The sequence below is a fragment of the Drosophila miranda genome, chromosome XR (assembly GCF_003369915.1).
Source record: "Drosophila miranda strain MSH22 chromosome XR, D.miranda_PacBio2.1, whole genome shotgun sequence".
NCBI lineage: Eukaryota > Metazoa > Arthropoda > Insecta > Diptera > Drosophilidae > Drosophila > Drosophila miranda.
Window position 1 is genome coordinate 50,612,785 of NC_046674.1, and position 9,320 is coordinate 50,622,104.

Consider the following 9,320-nt stretch of genomic DNA (forward strand, 5'->3'; position numbering starts at 1 on the left):
CATCATAGCCTGCGAATGTGGATCGGCCGACCATACCAACGAACCCAAATTAAAGTCACTACCAACGCACAGATGCTGACGGTCTCGAAGATTATCTTATATGTTGCTAATATTTTTTGTGCGAGCTTTGTAGATTAAATAGCTGCTATTCGGTGGAATATACGTTGCTCTCACAAATAGTCTCAAAAAAGGATTTCAGCTGACGATGGGGATAACAGTGTAGGGCGCGTCTATCGGCCACAATGACCCCACCTCCTCTGCAGCGCACAGTAGGTGAACCGGCCAATCTAGCTTATGTAAGCTAAATTTTCGAAATCCGAAAACAGATCTGAGTTTGTTAGTATAATATTAATTTGGTCACAAGCTATAAATAAAAATCGAGGAACGTTATGAGTTGCTGCTACGGCCGCAAGTCTATTGTTTGGTTTAATCTTTATAATTCGTATTTAATTTTGGTGGCTTAGCGGAAACCGATTGTTTGCTATGGCCAGATAGAATTTAGACGAGATCGATATGCAACCAATGCGCAGAGGGGTTAGCATAGAACTAAAATAGACGACGGCGCCAGATCAAAGTGATTGCCGAAGTGGCGGCGGAGATCAAGGTAATTGCCGAAGTGGCGGCGGCAGAGAGCCCCTTTAGCGGGAGAGCGCAGCAGCTCTGCAGAAAGTCAACGTTTTACAACATAGGCGGCTCTCTCTGCTCATACAATAATAATGCTTAAAGTTACGGTTATTGTTTGGCGGCTGGCCCGAACATACTCCCCCCGTTGGGAGCTAGTCTCTCAACAGATTCCTTAAGGGGCAGCAAACATAGCCGAGTGACGGCCCTCCTGATGTTTCCTGAGGATGTCTTCAGGTCAGCGACGCGACACACTCCGTCCTTGCCCATAACGACATCGACCACTCTAGCCAGTGGCCAACGCATTGGAGGAAAATCTTCGTCCTTCACCAGAACGAGATCGTTCTTGCAGATGTTTTGCGCGGAGGTACGCCACTTCGCGCGCTCTTGCAAAAGAGTGAGATACTCTTCGCGCCAACGGCTCCAAAATATTTGTTGTAGTTGGGTGACCCGCTGCCAGCCATCCAGACGATTGTAGTTCAGCGTCGTTAGGTCAGGCTCGAGGATTTGCTCATGGGGGCCGCCTAGAAGCAGATGAGCAGGAGTCAAAACGTCTAAATCATCAGGATTTTCTGAAAGCGAATGCAAAGGGCGAGAGTTAACAATTGCAGTGATCTGACAGATCAGAGTGCGCAGCTCGTCGAAGCTAAGCACAGATGGTCCAACTGAGCGGTACAGGTGATATTTTGCGGTCTTCATGGCCGCTTCCCACAGCCCGCCAAAATGCGGAGAGCGTGGTGGGATGAAACGCCAGTCGATCAAGTCAGCCAAGCAGGATTCATGGACCTCCTTCATATGCGGTTCGCTCAGACAAAGCTTCTTTAGCTCCAGAAGCTCGTTCTTGGCCCCATCGAAGTTTGTCGCATTGTCCGACCAAATTTGACTTGGCCTTCCTCGAGTGGAAATAAAACGCTTTAGTGCGCCTAGAAACGATGCGGTGGTCAAATCCTTTACGAGCTCCATGTGTATAGCCTTAGAAGTGAAGCAGATAAATACGCTAATGTAGCACTTGATCGGAGGCTTCGTGCGGATTTCTGATCGGTAGAAAAAAGGTCCACAGTAATCTACTCCAGTGACTTCAAATGCTCGAGTGCCTTCCAAACGTTCCTTAGGTAGGTCTCCCATGATGTGGTCAACCATGCGCGGCCTAGTCCTGAAGCATCTCACACACTTGCTGATAATTTCTTTCGTGATAATATCTTATCAGCGCAAAGATAATGGAATGTCCCTTTGGCAGAATGAGCGGGTGCTGAGCGTCAAATCCTAGCGATTAGTTCCCAAGACGACCTCCAACTCTAAGTAGTCCAGAATGATCGATGAACGGGTTGAGCGAACTAATAGATCTGAATTTCATGACTTGACCATTGCGCTGAATCTCTTTTATTTCCATCCACAAATTTGCCAGCTAAATGTGTCGAATTAGAAGATGCGTTCCTTGCCGAATATCAGAAACGGTGAGTCCTGAATGCCTAAGACGATGTATAAATTGATGCATGTAGGCGAATGTGCGCTGCATGCGAAAGAATGAATTCGCAAATTTGCATTCGGACGTGAGATCGGCATGTGGTGACGTGATTAGCAATACTCTCTTGCGAAGCTCCAAAGTTGCTATGTCGTTAGCAGGAGATACAGGCCACTTATCCTTGGAGCCTAGCAAAAAGGATGGGCCGTGAAACCATAGCTCTGACTGGATAAGATGGCTGGGAAGCGAGCCTCTCGAGAGAATATCAGCAGGATTAAAGTGCCATTCCATGGCTGCCGTCAGCTCCTGAATTGATGCCACTAGATATGCCACGAAAACTTGAAATTTGGCTGTCCTTTACATTCTGCATGACTTTCGCAAGCAAATGGGCTCCACTTAATTCCAGCTTAGGAATCGATATAATCTTTAGTGGCGCCACTCGCGACTTTGAGCACAAAACGTGGCTCGAAGACTGGGCTTCCCTGGACACGACATACACGCAAGCGCCATATGCTTCTAAGCTGGCATCACAGAATCCGTGAACTTCTGTAGCTACACTAGAACGAAGAACCAAGCGAGGAAATGAGATCCGAGAAATGGTTGCCAAACTATTTCTCAAGTCCATCCAAGTTGAATTCAACGCTGAGGGTAGGCTTTCATCCCAATCCAAATTTTCTCTCCAAAGCTGCTGAAGGAAGATTTTGCACCTGACAATGACTGGATTTATTAATCCAAGAGGGTCGTAGAACCGCGCAATCGTAGATAAAACCGACCGCTTTGATGGCTTTGAGTTTGTGTTCAGTGCGGACAAGGCAAAAAGCAGCTGATCCGAAGCAGGGTCCCACGCTAAGCCGAGAGTTTTGGCTATGTCGCTTCCATCATTAAACTTTAGGAACTTCTCTATCTCATCTTCAGGGGTTCCCTCAAGTACTTCCTGGTGACTGGAGCACCATTTGCTAAGTCTAAAATGACCACGGGACAGTAAAGCTGATGTTTGGTGCATCTTGTCCATGACCTGTGCGACCGAATTACCGCCCGAAATAAGGTCATCCACGTAAAACTCCTGCCGCAGAGCAGCTGAGCCAAGAGGGTAGGACTCACCCTCGTCGATGGCCAGCTGGTGCATTGCGCGGACCGCTAAAAATGATGCAGCCCTCGTCCCGTATGTGACGGTGTCTAATGTGTAGACTTGAACCTCGGACTCGATGGAATCTCGCCATAGGATGCACTGATACAAATTGTCGGGTGGAGACACTCGTACGCAGCGGTACATTTTACAAATGTCACCAGTGAGAGCGACTGGATATGTTCGAAAGCGAATAAATATTTTAAACAATGCAGGCTGAATAACAGGGCCCGTCATCATCACATCATTTAGAGAATATCCAGTTGATGTAGCTGCGGATACAACGAAAACGACACGGAGTTATGTGGTCGTACTGTCCTCCTTTGGGACACAGTGATGAGGCAAGAAATATTTGCAGAGGCTACGGGAATCAGGGTTGACTTGGTGCATATGATGCAAATCAATGTACTCCCTCATAAAGGCGGAATACCGCTCCTTGAGTGTAGGATTACGCTCCAGTTTTCGCTCCAGACTGATGAACCGTCGATAAGCCTGAGCATAAGATTCTCCTAAACGATCAGTATTGTTATTTAGTGGCAGACGAACTGCATACTCCCCGGATGGCAACCGTGAAAGGTGGCTTACGAAATGTGCTTCACAATCGTCTTCTTCTTTGGTATTCAACCCAGCCTCCACACAATTCTCGACTTCCCAAAATATACGAAGAGTTTTATCCAATCTTGCTTCCATCTCAGCTTTCGAATCTGGACAATTGTGCGTGGCCAAAAGCGCCGAGCTTGATACCTTCTGTCCACCGCCAGATACGATCCACCCAAGCCGGGTCTTCTGCAGAAGAGGCAGTCCATCGGTGAGTTTGATTTGCCCTACGCAGAGGAGATCATAAAAAACGCTCGCACCAATGAGAAGATCAACCCGTTGAGGATGGAAAAATGCAGGATCAGCGAGCTGAATGTTAGATGGAATACTCCAATCGGATACATTTACTGTCATACTTGGTTGAGAATCGTGGGGGCGATGAGAGCAGTAAGCGTAGTTGTGTAAGCAGAGGTGCGAGAATGCATACAAATGCTTATGATGGATCCCTCAGTAGAAACGCTGGTATCGCCCAGCCCAGACACAAGTGCAGACGATTGAGTTCTCCTAAGCTGAAGCTGCTGGGCGAACCTGGATGTGACGAGATGCAGCTGCGATCCTGAATCTAAGATGGCACAAGGAACTAAAACGCCAGACCGATTCTTCACGAGAACCACGGCTGTAGCCAGAAGCACGACATCAGAGTGAAGACCTTGGGCTGCAAGAGAGGTAGACGAAGGTAGAGGCGAGCTGCTAGCAGAATTTTGAGCAACGGAAAGAGTTTCTGGTTGAACGGCCAGATCGGGAGGAGTAATACCTGGGGAGCTTTGTGTTGTGGGCTGCATACTATCGAAGTGCAACAAACTATGATGCCTACCGCCGCATACTCGACATTTTCCACTATTGCATGCGCGGGTCCGGTGCCCCGGTTTTAGGCAATTGAAGCATAGGGAAAGCTTCTTCACTTCTTTGTGGCGCAGAAACGGTGAAAGATTTCCGAATATCTTGCACGAGTATATTCTATGGCCCGCTGAGTGGCAAAAGACGCATACAGACGGGTCGGCGGAAGAGTTGGAAGCTAGAAACGTTTTCTTAACCTGCGTATAGGAATGGTTTTTTCCCACCTGATCGCTACTAGCGTGTGTCGCTGTTGCATTTTCTAATCGCTCCATTTTCTGGCAGCGTTGCTGCAAGAATTCGAAGAATTCCTCCGTCTTCGAATCCAACTGCTGCAGCAGCATGTTGATGACCATGAATCCTGAAATCTCCTCAGCAGTTCCCAATGTCTGCAACGCTCGCATGTGTAAATTGACTGCATCCGAAAACTCCCGAAGCCTTTTAGCAGAAGGCGAGTCTACCCTCTTTAGTCCAAGAATCTGATTGATGTGTGCTTGGAAAACAAGTCTTTTGTTATTAAAGCGTTTATTAAGTATATCCAGAGCCGCAGGATAATTGGCACTGGAGAGCTCCAACGATCGAACCGAATCCAAAGCCGCATCAGCGAGGCAAGAGCGAAGGTGCTGTAATTTCTCGATGTCACTGAGATCCGCATCCGCTTCAATCACCAATTTAAACATTGCCATAAAATCCATAAAAACTCGACGTATCCACCAGAAAACTTAGGCAACTTCAGCTCAGGAAGTCGCTGCTTGTGAGCCATGATGATGGTACTATGTCCGGAATGGTTTGGCAGAGTCGTAGAATGGGCAGCGGCGTGTGACTGGCTTACTTCAACAGCAGCCAGCAACTCAGCTTTCAACGATATGAAAAGAGTATCGAAGTTTTCGCGCAGCTCACTCCCAATCTCGTTTTGATCGAGCCTCCAATTCATTATGGGCCTTATTGAATTCCTCTCGAATTTCCGCCAACATATCAAGGCGCACCTCGACTTCCGCGGCGGTCAACTTATCGATTTTATTCCCCGCGAAGGATTCGCCAAGCCTGTGCAATCGATCATATAATGACTGACTTTTACGCTTATACAGACTCAGTCTGGAATCAGCCACCACAATATTTCCGCCCGCGCCTGTATTCGGATCGTTGTCCATGTTAACCGTTGTGCAATTCGACACAACGACGGAAAATAAAATACCGCTTAAGCGACGATGTATAGACGCGAGAGGGAGAATGCAAGACACGAAAAGTCAAGAACCGCGGCTGCAGCTGCGCAGAGAATGAGATATTCGACGCTTAAAGTACCGGAATTTGTATATAAATATTCCAGCCGCACTCTCACTGAATTTGCACTTTAAACTATTTTTCAACGTGCACCCAAATGTATTTGTTGGTAGTTAAACTACCCAACAACAAAATATTGTATAATTAATAAGTGTTTTTAACGGAACGCGATTAAGCAATGGTTTTATATCACGTCGGGGTCACCAATGTTTGAGATGCCAAGCTTTTTTGGCACCTATGTGTTTCAAAAATGAAAAGAGAATTTGGTTTAATCTTTATAATTCGTATTTAATTTTGGTGGCTTAACGTTTTACAACATAGGTGGCTCTCTCTGCTCATACAATAATAATGCTTAAAGTTACGGTTATTATTTGGCGGCTGGCCCGAACATCTATATTTATACCCGATACTTAATCAGTATGGCTGGAGGGGGATCCTCCAGAGAGCGCTAGCATTGGACGACAAAGAGTGTGTGAGAGAGAGAGACAGAAAATCAGAACGTGTAGGGTGCTGCGTAGCCATTGTAAATTGATTTGTTCCTTTTGATTATATTAATAATCAGATCTGATCCAGATTCGGCAATATGCTAGATATGTTGGATGCCACAGAATTTCGTCCTTTGTGGGGGCGAAATGGGACAGGGCGAAATTGTGAAATCCATTTGTGTGGATACCAAATTTGGTTGCTCTTGCTCTTAAAGTCTCTGAGAACTATTGATGCTGATCAACATTATATATATTCTTTATGGGGTCGAAAACGCTTCCTTCTGGACGTTAGGTAAGGTTAGGTTGAGGCGGCTGCCGGGCTCGCTCGGAGCTCATCCCACCTCGGCCGGTTTCGTCCAGTCGCGATTATGCTTAGAATCTTTCCCTTCCTGCGTTGTGAGACTTCCTGTCAGCAATTATCCCATCCAGATGTTCTTAAAAAGTTAGCGATCTTCCTCGGACATAGTTTAGACATCTTCTAAAGGTCATTTAGAAATGCCGAGCCCAAGTGTTGTAATCTTCTTCTGCTGAGACCTGGGCAGGAGCAGAACAGGTGTTCTACTGTATCCTCCTCTTCCTCCTCTCTACAGCTGCGGAAAAAATCTTTATGTAGGGCCCCCAGCCTGTTAGCGTGGGTGCCTATTAGCCATTCGCATACAAATATCCTCCCTATCTTGGAGAAGGGGGATTGTAGTGCCAGATCTGGCCAGCTCGTCCGATATACAGTTGCCCCGGTGGCCCGGGACTCATATCGAACCAATAGCAAATTGCTGAGCCATCTCGTGAAGAGATTTGCGGCGGTCTGCCACGGTGGCCGAGTTCGCGGAAATCGCATTGAGTGATTTGATCGCAGCCTGGCTGTCTCTATAAATGTTTAGCTGGGTTACCGTAACGGCAACCACTTGTAGGCAGTTCAAAGCCTCCCTGATTGCTATGACTTCCACTTGGAAGACTCTGCAATGATCTGGGAGCTTAAAGGAATGCCTTATGCTTAGCTGTTCAGAGTAGATTCCCCCTCCGACCCTTTCGTACAGCTTCGATCCATCCGTGAAGATGTTTATGGCCCCGTCTGGGCCTGGGAGTCCCTCGAGCCATTCGTCTCTGAGAGGTATGATTTTGTGGGGAGTAATTGTATACTTCCTTAGAACTTGGTAGTCTCTTTTAGTGGGGATGATATTGCTGTTGTTTAATATGGATGAATGACCTATTCGCTGTGGCAACCATTGATTTGAGTCTCTTAGACGTATTGCTGCTGCTACTGCGCGTTCCTTTCCTGCGAGGTCAAGGCTCTGGAGCTGGCTATTGCTACGTATATTCATTGGACAATACTTGGGTTCATGCCCCATCTTATCCCTATGGCTTTTTTGCATGTGTACAGTGCAGTCATTGCCTTCTTCTCTATTTGACATTCAGGTTCCAGTTAAGGTTCTTGGCCATTACCAACCCTAAGTAGCTGGCACAGTTGCTAAAGGAGAGCCTGCATCCATGTCATATTGATGGGTTGAGGGAGGGACCTTCTATCTGATTGTGAATAATACTAGTTCCGTTTTTGAGGGATTTACTCCCAGGCCGCGCTATCTTTACGGTCATTAAGTCGCAGAGTGTTTGGGGGTATTTTTCCGAGAAGATAGTAGCAGCGTCGTCTGCATAGACCACGACTTTACCGAATCTGGCTGACTGTTATGTTCCACAGAAGAGGAGACAGGACACCACCTTGCGGGGTACCTCTGTTGACATACATTGACTGCTCGGACGTTCCCATCGATGACGTCACCGTCCTGCATATGAGCAATTGATAAATGAGCTTTACCAAGTGACGGTCCACCACCAGGTCAGTCAGGGCTTCTGTAATGGCACCCGGTGTAACGTTGTTAAAGGCTCCCTCAATATCGAGGAGGGGTATTAGTGAGTATTCTCTGAGATGCAGAGATTTCTCTACCGCTCAGATTACTTCATGAAGTGCAGTTTCCGTGGACTTTTCTTTCCGGTAGGCATGCTGTGCGCCTGACAGCAACTGAGGCTGTATAGTTGTCCTCAGTTGCAGCCCGACAAGTCTCTCACAGGTTTTGAGGAGAAAGGACGATAGGCTGATTGGTGTAAAGACTTTTGCAGTAGAGTGCGAGGCTTTCCTGCTTTGGGGATGAAGACTATCTTTGCCTTAAGCCAAGCTTGCGGGATTTTACCCACAGCTAGAATCTTCCTAAAGATACCTTGTAGCCAGTTGATGGCCGTTTCCCCGGCCTTCTGAAGTTGGGCCGGGATTACCTGGTCCGGCTCTGGTCTATTTGTTTTGACCACCAGGGGGTTTCTTTTTCCCCATAGGTTTTTTAGATGGGCATGCTGCCGCGTCTTTTGTGTCCGGGCATGTTGGTGCTTTAGAGGGGAGTTTTTCCTCCAGGGCCGAGCTATATATTTCCCAGTTGGCTTTCCTGGGATGAATGTAGTCATTAGGCTTCGAACTCTCAAGGGATAGTGTGGTCTCGATATACCTGTGGACAGAGAAGGAGTGGCCATTTATGACTTCCCAACTCTCGAGTATGTCTAACAGCTTGTGTGACACTAATGTGAGGTCAATAACCTCCTGTCGATGAAAGTTACAAATAAATAGATTTGAGCTAAGGATGAAGAGTCCTCTCTCTGCAAATCTGCGCGAATTTGGAGCGCTTTGGTGCTGGTGCAGGAGTCTCTTGCGAGCGCTGCTACTTTGGCTAAGGGGCTCCCTTCTTCGGCGCTTCTTTGCCATAGGTCGGTCGGCAGCACCTTCGAAGCCCACTCAACCTTTTTTAGCCATTTATATGTTGGGCTGGACATCTGGCTTGCGTTCTGCCGACGGAGTATGTTACCATCACTCCTCCTTTCAGCAAATGTATATGTTTTTGCTTAGACAGTAGTAGATGGTAACTCCTCCCCCGCC